Raw genomic sequence first — 5,985 nt, 5'->3', positions numbered from 1 at the left:
ACCCAGAAGTCTGGATATTTACCAAAGGCCTTGATCCAAAGACCTTTGGGGTTAATGGAAAGAGACTCGTTGATGTCAGTGGACTTTGAATCAGGGTTGTGGGCTTGCAGATCTGATCTGGAAATCTTAGGAGACTAGGCTTTCTTATGCATTCTGGCATTTCAGCTTTGGTCTGGGGTGGATCCTTGAAGGTAAAAGTTGTGAATAATAATTAATAATTATTAGCTAAGATTAAACTTTTTTCTCATTGTTATTGAGTGAACTTTTTAGCAGTTCAAAAAAGGTTCAGTTCAAGTTACGAGTGAAGGTCCAGATCAGGACTACTCATACTACTTTCCCATTCCTGTTGATAGTTCAGTCAAATTTGAACTGAGATTCAAAAAAAACAGGTGACTTGGCCTTATGGTAATAGCTCTGGCAGAGAATTAACAACCCATTTATTAATCACCAAGAAAGAGTTGGAAACAGACAGTAGCTTCATTTATCAATATTACTTCAGATTATTTCTGAAATGTGCCTGTATCTATGTGGAGTGTTGCACTGGTGAGTTGCAGAGATGTGGAGGAGTCAGGGCTGCGATTTCTCCTGTGCTGGGGTCAGGAGTGTTTGAACATGGGGACACAGGTGCCAGGAGGCACAGGCTGCCTTGGCCTTTGCCAATTGCCTGCCCACTGGACGTCTGTCTCTGGTGTGGCTGTGACTCCAACTCAGAGCACTGAAGAGTACCCGTCTCTGCCTCTTTCAATGGCAACCTGCTGTCACTTTTCCCTCTGGCAGTGGGGAAGAGACTCTTGGACCAGATGCTGATCCTTTCTAGCCTGCCTGCTTTCCAGTGCTTTCACATCATGATCCTGGGGTTCAACTTTGCTGATAACACAACAGCACTCTACAGGCTGCAGTTCAATGAGTTGGTCAGCACCATCCCTACGACAGGGTTTAACACAGAGAAAGTCAAAGTGACCCAGGGACCTTAAACAGTCACTTTCCATTTCTGGGACATAGATGGCCCAGAGAATCTAAGGCCCCTGTGGAAGTTGTACACCACGTGCACAGATGTCATTGTGCTTGTGGTGCACTGATGACAACAAAAGGAGGCAGGAAACCAACAGAACTTCATAATGTTACTAGGGTACCAGAAATTCAAGCAGTGCCTGTCCTCCTAGTTGCTAACAAGTAGATGAGGAATTCCTTCTTTCTCAGCAATTAAAATGATGTTATGAAGGAGTGAGCTGAGCTCTTCCACACCAAGCTATCTGCAGCCTACCTGTGCCATCATACGGGGTGGACTCGAAGAGGGACTCGAAGTACAATTGACTCGGAGCTTTAATGATTTTTTTTTATTGGCAAGTCATACTTTAAATAAATCAAGTTGGGCCATTTCCAGCACAAATCCACCCTCCGCCCCCCCCCACACAAACTATTACCAGCGGAGAGTGAGTTTGTGTGTGTGTGTGGTTTTTTTTGGGGCGGGGGGGTTAGAAAACCTGGATTTGTGCTGGAAATGGCCCACCTTGATTTTCATACACATTGTAAGGAGAGTGGTCACTTTGGATAAGCTATTACCAGCAGGAGAGTGGGGTGGGAGGAGGTATTGTTTCATGGTCTCTGTGTATATAATGTCTTCTGCAGTTTCCACGGTATGCATCCGATGAAGTGAGCTGTAGCTCACGAAAGCTTATGCTCAAATAAATTGGTTAGTCTCTAAGGTGCCACACGTACTCCTTTTCTTTTTGCGAATACAGACTAACACGGCTGTTACTCTGAAACCTGTCTTTTTCTCTGATGTCAATTTTCAAGTATTAAAGTGATGGGAGTGGAATGGAGGCAACTTTGGGACTAAAGTGAGTGATCTCCCTCAGAAAAACACTGATAGTTGCTTGGGAATTTCTTTTCCGCAGATTGCAGGCCTGTGCTACCAGAGTAAGAGCTTTGAGTCTTTGTGCCCGAAAGCAGGTTTGGTGCGTCACTGCGCATTCCGCTGCCAATGAGTCACTTGGGGAAATGTTGATTTGAGGAAAGGAGATACTATAATTTCTGCAGTATTTCTGCAATATCCTCATTCAAGCAGATATTTCAAAATGTGGATGCTGTAATCAATTTATTGTTATATTGCTCACTGGTTATTTATAATGCTTATTTGTCTGCATGATATATGTTTACAAAAGCCAGTTAGAGTGGACTCTGATATTTAGGGTATCAATTTCAAAGGAGAAAGCTTACTTTATAATCTCTTTCCCTCAAGCGCGTTTGAGCAGGGATTACTTCAGGGAAATACAGAGAAGTCAGCAAGAATGCACTCAGCAATTACTTTAATATAATCAAACTATCAAATTACTTAGATGGCAATGTGAAATATTCCCAGGCTGGCTTCCTGATGACAGATTACAGGAATGAAAATATTTCCAGGTTTGTACCATCTTACTTTTAGCTGGATTTAAAGCTAGGGAACACTTTGTTTTTTTAATTCAGGTTGAGTTTCAATATGAGTAACAGATGAATATAATATCAGAAATCAGCAGCGGATGAGATCTGTTAGGTCAGCGAGTCCTTCCCTCTGCCAATGTATGTCCTTTCTAGTACTTTTTCCATTTGAATTGTAGGGTTTGATTCTCCCCCCATGTTATTCTTACATCATGTAGTTATTCCTGATTTACACCAGTGATTGTGAGGAAAAATCAAACCTTCAAGGACATAGATCTTGCTCTCTGTCTCCATGCCTTTTGTGCCATGCTGGCAGACAGCAGCCCTCATAGGGCAGCTGGGGATTCTGTTGACATGGGGGAATTCCTGGGTGGTGTAAAGCCATCATAGCTAGCTAGCTCTTTACCTCCTGCCTACAGGCAAATGGGGTGTTACTAGGCAGGCTGGGGGTGTGCTCTGGCAATCCCTAGCCTGTGGAACAGTATCAGGGAATATCCTGGTCAGAAAACACCAGAACAACCCTTTGTCATGGTTTGTTGACTGAAAAGTTAGGATTTATGCCCCATCTGGTGTTGGTGGATGACTGAGTCACTCCATCACACATCATTCATAATTTTGTAACAATTTGCATGTTCAAGGAGACCTTTTCTCAAAACCCTGCATCTATTTTGCAAAAGTGCCTCACAGAAAGGCACAAAAGCAACTGAAGGAAGTTTCAAAGGGACTTGACTAATGACAGGCCGATGAAACTACTACTGTTGCAGTCTCCATGGAAAACTGGTTTGATCTAAACAACAAAGAACTGAAACTTCACAAGGACAAAATCAAAAATGCTATTTAGAAAAGTAATGGACCTTTCTGCTACTCAGCCAGCCTGGCCAATCCTAAATACAATTGCCATAGGGTGAGCTCAGAACAGGGAGAAGATGAAACATAGGTGCTGGAAAGGAATCCTAAATTTCTCTTCTGGCATTCAACGCTGAAGATCTGGTTTTCTACTCCAGCTCTGTTTGCAAAGGAGGTTGTGTCATGATGCACCAAGATGATGGGAAATTGTGAAAAATCAAGTCAGAAGACAGGACAGAATCAGAATTTTGTCCATTTTTAAAAGATTTGCTGCACTCCTCTCCAACCAGCTCAGGATCCGTCAAACATATGTTTTGCACATATGGATTGGTTTGATCAAAATTTCAGATGAGATTAGGTGCGGGAAAAAAAAAGGCAAGAGTGCACAAATGTCTCAAAGCAGACACCAAAGTGTGGTAGGTCTAACTAGTTATTGCACTAGGGGCTTGAGAATTGTGTTTTGGTGGTTTAGTTACAGAATTGCAATGTTTTTATTTTGCATAGGATCTGTGCCTTTCTGTGACCAATGAACAATAATATGTATGGAGCAAATCATATAGGAGTGATTCATAAAACCTTCAGGGTTGGTTCCTGCCAATTTTGAGACAGTCACCACAATCCAGGGCAACTACTTCCTCAATGGGGTCTTCAGGCAGCAACCAGAAGCCCTGCTCCCCATCTTCAGAGTCTTTCAGAGACAGTTGGCAGACCCAATTCCCCATCTCCAGATTCTTGCTATGGCTATGCCCGCTCCCTGCTAAGGCACATTGTCCTAAACTTCTGGATATGACTACCTGCCTTCTCCCTGATCATGGAGGTCCTGTGCATTTTAAGCATTAAGAGCTGTACTGGGTTCTTAAAAGGTAAAGCCAGGCAGGGGTTCTTTGTGCATAAGGGCATGGCAGTGCTGTTTTTCACTCTGCCTGCAGAGTGTACAGGTGGGAAGAATGCCCCTGGTGGTACTGGGGGAAGCATGCTCAAAGGCAAGTCCTACAGCTCCCCAAGTGATCCTCCCATGCCAGCTGCCAACCCACAGCCAGTGTATAAGGCAGTTGGGCCCATGGCCCTGCTCTGCTCCTTTGAAGTGTCTATAGGTGGTGAGAATATTTCCCTGGACCTTGCACTCAAACACAAGGTCTGCTCTTATGATTTCTTCCTGTGCAGGTGAGCATAGGGAAAGGGTTCCTTGAGTCTTGTGCACCTGGGAGCATTTTAATAGAGGTGTGACACACAGGATTCTCATTCCTTCTTAGGATGGTTGTTGCATGGGCACTGTTCACTGTGTGATCCTTGTCCCTGCTTTTGTATTCAAAAGTGATTGAAATTGTTGCCCTTTGACTTTTGTCAGAAAATTCTGTAGGTTCGTTTTCTGTTGCTCTCCGAATCAGACATGCCAACGACACACATTGCTGTAGTGTGAATTAGTGCTCCAAAGCCAACCCCAGGACAGAAATGCCCGTGCAAGTAGAAGTGCGAAGAGCAGAAACCTAAACTGAACCAAGACTTGAGAGCAAGGTCTGTGGTGAGCAGGGAAACTTGAGGACGGCTGGAAAACTCAACAAGAGACAACAAAAGGAGAAATTAAAGTTACAGTTTGAAAAAGTAAATTTCAAAGCCCTTTCCATCTGGCTGCACTGATTGCAGTGGAGTGAGGCAAAGTGAGCGAAAGCTGAATCAAAAGGGAAATGAGACTTGTAAGAGAAGTTGGGCCAGAGAAATGGTGTCAATTTATTGGGAACTGCAAAGCCTGCCTAAAATTGCTGCCTGAGAGGAAGAGAGAGCGCGCTAAGGAGAGAGAGGGAAATAAGAGGGTTACAAATACACATAAACACCCACCTTACTGTAGCTAACCATGCTCCTTCTAACTCCTCAGTATATAAATTACACTGATTTAGACTCTCCTACTTACTACTAGAGTGGGTGCAAGTGTATCTAACGCAGTATAACTGAGTCTGAGTTAATATAGTGGGGTATAAGTTTGATCCCCTTTCACGTCACTTCTGCATGTACACCCACTTCCCCTCCATGCCACTTCTCTCAGGAGTATGGCTGGTAGCCTTAATATCCTGACCAAATTCACCACAGTCAGCTTAACTCAAATCTCCTTGCAGTGTCACTTGAATACAGTTTTCTTCTTCATGTCATGTCCTAAACAGTTAGGTCCTATTTCCAAATTCTACTTCAGAGGTGGTTCCACTACAGTGGTTGTTGAAGTGATCCCTGTATTTGTGAAGCTCATGGAGAGATCCTTCAAGCTAAAAGTATTTGTATTACTGCCCAATATTATTAGTATTTGCTTTCACACACTGGAATATGCTTGCCAATTTATTTACTTTCCCTAGTCATTGAAAGGGCTACATGAAAAGACTAAAGATGACAAAGCAACTTAAACAGGATGCTGTAGAAATTAATCTGTAACAGGTCATGCTTACCACCATAGCACCTCCTGCTGGTTGCTCTGGGAATTAGCTCAGTTCTGGCTATGGAGTGCCCTCTGCAGGTGGTGGGGGAGGGGAGATACGGTTGCTCTCTATAAATATATCAGAGGAATAAATACCGGAGAGGGAGAGGAATTATTTAAGCTCAGTACCAATGTGGACACAAGAACAAATAGATATAAATTGGTGATTGGGAAGTTTAGACTTGAAATTAGACGAAGGTTTCTAACCATCAGAGGAGTGACGTTTTGGAATAGCCTTCCAATGGAAGCAGTGGGGG

The 5,985-nt window shown here is 43.4% G+C and overlaps 1 pseudogene; it reads left to right on the top strand.

Moving 5' to 3' along the window:
• Positions 1 to 800: 800 nt before the first annotated feature.
• On the top strand, positions 801 to 1,988 carry LOC140907967 (ADP-ribosylation factor-like protein 4A; annotated as a pseudogene).
• The last annotated feature ends 3,997 nt before the right edge of the window (positions 1,989 to 5,985 follow it).

Source organism: Lepidochelys kempii, chromosome 2 (genome assembly GCF_965140285.1).
Source record: "Lepidochelys kempii isolate rLepKem1 chromosome 2, rLepKem1.hap1, whole genome shotgun sequence".
In the NCBI taxonomy this organism is placed as follows: Eukaryota; Metazoa; Chordata; order Testudines; family Cheloniidae; genus Lepidochelys; species Lepidochelys kempii.
This window is presented reverse-complemented; position numbering and strand designations above follow the sequence as displayed.